Genomic DNA, 4,318 nt, shown 5'->3' with positions numbered 1-4,318 from the left:
TATTCTGAGTAGTAAACCGGATTCGTATAGTAGAACAGTTATTTGGAATAGCTCCAAATAGAGCATGGTAGCTGCATCTAGGAGATGACATAGAGATTTGCAAAGCACACACGGATCTGAAAGGTTCAGATCCGTTGACTAATAACCTCTCTCACAAGCGAGATATGATCAAACCCCATGGGTGTCGATTCATTACAATCAAATAGTGATGTGAACTAGATTATTGACTCTAGTGCAAGTGGGAGACTGTTGGAAATATGCCCTAGAGGCAATAATAAAATGGTTATTATTGTATTTCCTTGTTCATGATAATTGTCTATTATTCATGCTATAATTGTATTGATCGGAAACCGCAATACATGTGTGGGTACATAGACAACACCATGTCCCTAGTAAGCCTCTAGTTGACTAGCTCGTTGATCAATAGATGGTTACAATTTCCTGACCATGGACATTGGATGTCGTTGATAACGGGATCACATCATTAGGAGAATGATGTGATGGACAAGACCCAATCCTAAGCCTAGCACAAGATCGTGTAGTTCGTATGCTAAAGCTTTTCTAAATGGCAAGTATGTTTTCCTTAGACCATGAGATTGTGCAACTCCCGGACACCGTAGGAATGCTTTGGGTGTGCCAAACGTCACAATGTAATTGGGTGGCTATAAAGGTGCACTATGGGTATCTCGGAAAGTGTCTGTTGGGTTGGCACGAATCGAGACTGGGATTTGTCACTCCGTGTGACGGAGAGGTATCTCTGGGACCACTCGGTAGGACATCATCATAATGTGCACAATGTGATCAAGGAGTTCATCGCAGGATGATGTGTTATGGAACGAGTAAAGATACTTGCCGGTAACGAGATTGAACAAGGTATCGGGATACCGACAATCGAATCTCGGGCAAGTACTATACCGGTAGACAAAGGGAATTGTATACAAGATTGATTGAATCCTTGACATCATGGTTCATCCGATGAGATCATCGTGGAACATGTGGGATCCAACATGGGTATCCATATCCCGCTGTTGGTTATTGGCCGGAGAGTTGTCTCGGTCATGTCTGCATGGTTCTCGAACCCATAGGGTCTACACACTTAAGGTTCAATGACGCTAGGGTTATAGGGAATAGATATACGTGGTTACCGAATGTTGTTCAGAGTCCTGGATGAGATCCCGGATGTCACGAGGAGTTCCGGAATGGTCCGAAGGTAAAGATTCATATATGGGAAGTCCTGTTTTGGTCACCGGAAAGGTTTCAGGTGCTATAGGTAACGTACCGGGACCACCGGGAGGGTGCCGGGGGTCCACCAGGTGGGGCCACTGGCCCCAAAGGGCTGCGTAGGCCAAGTGTGGGAGGGGACCAGCCCCAGGTGGGCTGGTGCACCCCTCACAAAGGCCCAAGGTGCAGAGAGAGTGGGAGGGTGCAAAACCCTAGGTCCAGATGGGCCTTAAGGCCCACCCTAGGGCGCCCCCCCTCTCTTTCCCCCTTGGCCGCACCCTAGATGGGTTTTGGGGGCTGCCGCCACCCCTAGGGAGGGAACCCTAGATGGGGGTGCAGCCCCTCCCCTTCCCCTATATATACTTGAGGTATTGGGGGCTGCAAAAAAAATGAGATGAACTATCCCAAGGCGCAGCACTACCTCTCTCCCTCCTCGTCTCTTTCGGTGCTTGGTGAAGCTCTACTGGAGTGCCACGCTCCTCCATCACCACCACGCCATTGTGCTGCTGCTGTACGGAGTCTTCCCCAGCCTCTCCCTCTCTCCTTGCTGGATCAAGGCACGGGAGACGTCACCGGGCTGCACGTGTGTTGAACACGGAGGTGCCGTCCGTTCGGCACTAGGATCTTCGGTGATTTGGATCACGACGAGTACGACTCCCTCAACCCTGTTCTCTTGAACGCTTCCGCTAGCGATCTACAATGGTATGTAGATGCACTCCTCTCTCTCGTTGCTAGTCTCTCCATAGTGTGACGCCCCCGATTCAATCGTACACTAATCATACACGCAAACGTGTACGATCAAGATCAGGGACTCACGGGAAGATACCACAACACAACTCTAAAAATAAATAAGTCATACAAGCATCATAATACAAGCCAGGGGCCTCGAGGGCTCGAATACAAGTGCTCGATCATAGACGAGTCAGCGGAAGCAACAATATCTGAGTACAAACATAAGTTAAACAAGTTTGCCTTAAGAAGGCTAGCACAAACTGGAATACAGATCGAAAGAGGCGCATGCCTCCTGCCTGGGATCCTCCTAAACTACTCCTGGTCGTCGTCAGCGGCCTGCACGTAGTAGTAGGCACCTCCAGTGTAGTAGGGTCGTCGTCGACGGTGGCGTCTGGCTCCTGGGCTCCAGCATCTGGTTGCGACAACCAGGTAGAAGGGAAAGGGGGAAAAGGGGGAGAAAAGCAACCGTGAGTACTCATCCAAAGTACTCGCAAGCAAGGAGCTACACTACATATGCATGGGTATATGTGTAAAGAGGCATATCAGTGGACTGAACTGCAGAATGCCAGAATAAGAGGGGGATAGCTAGTCCTATCGAAGACTACGCTTCTGGCAGCCTCCGTCTTGCAGCATGTAGAAGAGAGTAGATTGAAGTCCTCCAAGTAGCATCGCATAGCATAATCCTACCCGGCGATCCTCCCTCGTCGCCCTGTGGAAAAGCGATCACCGGGTTGTCTATGGAACTTGTCTGGGTGTGTTTTATTAAGTATCCAGTTCTAGTTGTCATAAGGTCAAGGTACAACTCCGGGTCGTCCTTTTACCGAGGGACACGGCTATTCGAATAGATAAACTTCCCTGCAGGGGTGCACCACATAACCCAACACGCTCGATCCCATTTGGCCGGACACACTTTCCTGGGTCATGCCCGGCCTCGAAGATCAACACGTCGCAGCCCCACCTAGGCACAACAGAGAGGTCAGCACGCCGTCTAAATCCTATGCGCGCAGGGGTCTGGGCCCATCGCCCATTGCACACCTGCACGTTGCGTAGGGCGGCCGAAGCAGACCTAGCACCTCCATTACAAAGGAAGTTGTGTTAACGCATTCCAACCCGGCGCGCGCCGCTCAGTCGCTGATGTCACGAAGGCTTCGGCTGATACCACGACGTCGAGTGCCCATATCTTTCCCGCGTAGTTGGTTAGTGCGTATAGGCCAGTGGCCAGACTCACATCAAATACCAAGATCTCGTTAAGCGTGTTATTATGAAGCAACCGCGGACGCCGACCAGGGCCAGGCCCACCTCTCTCCTAGGTGGTCTCAACCCGCCCTGTCGCTCCGCCTCAAAGTAACAACCGGGGGCCGTCGGGAACCCAGGCCCACCTCTACCAGGATTGAGCCACCTGTCCTTCCAGCCCCCACATCGGAATCACTTGCGGGTACTCAACAAGCTGACCCGACTTTAGTCACCATCTGTATAGTATGTATGTATAGTATAGCATATACCCGTGATCACCTCCCAAGTGATCCCGGCCCAATAATATAGCAAGGCAGACTGACAAGAATGTAGGGCCAATGATGACAAACTAGCATCCTATACTAAGCATTTAGGACTGCGGGTAAAGGTATCAATGACTGTAGCAACAATGACAGGCTATGCAACAGAATAGGATTAACGGAAAGCAGTAACATGCTACACTACTCTAATGCAAGCAGTATAGAGGAGAATAGGCGATATCTGGTGATCAGGGGGGGGCTTGCCTGGTTGCTCTGGCAAGGAGGGGTCGTCAACTCCGTAGTCGAACTAGGCACCAGCATCGGCGTCGGTCTCGTAGTCTATTGAAGAGAAGAGGGGGAAGAAACAATGAATATAATGCAAACAGATGCATAACGATGCATGACATGACAAAGCGTGATGCCAGGTGTGCCCAAACGCGGTAGTAGGTGATACCGGCGAAGGGGGAAAACATCCGGGAAAGTATTCCCGGTGTTTCGCGTTTTCGGACAGATGAACCGAAGGTGAAAGTTGCAGGTTTGATAGGTTAGGGATGCATGACGGACGAACGGGCTGCGTATTCGGATTCGTCTCGTCGTTCTAAGCAACTTTCATGTAGAAAGTATTTTCATCTAAGCTACGGTTTATTTTATATTAATTTTAAAAGATTTAAATCATTTTTAGGATTTATTTAATTATTTTAAAACAGCATTATCCAGAACAGTGTTTGCTGACGTCATCATGACGTCAGCATGACGTCAGTAGTCAACAGAGGTGTTGACTGGTCAAACTGACGTGTGGGTCCAGTGGGACCCACCTGTCATACTCTGTTTAGATAACTAGGGTTTAGTTAAACTAATTACGGTTTAACTAA

This window comes from Triticum aestivum, chromosome 7B (genome assembly GCF_018294505.1).
Source record: "Triticum aestivum cultivar Chinese Spring chromosome 7B, IWGSC CS RefSeq v2.1, whole genome shotgun sequence".
Lineage (NCBI taxonomy): Eukaryota > Viridiplantae > Streptophyta > Magnoliopsida > Poales > Poaceae > Triticum > Triticum aestivum.
This window is presented reverse-complemented; position numbering follows the sequence as displayed.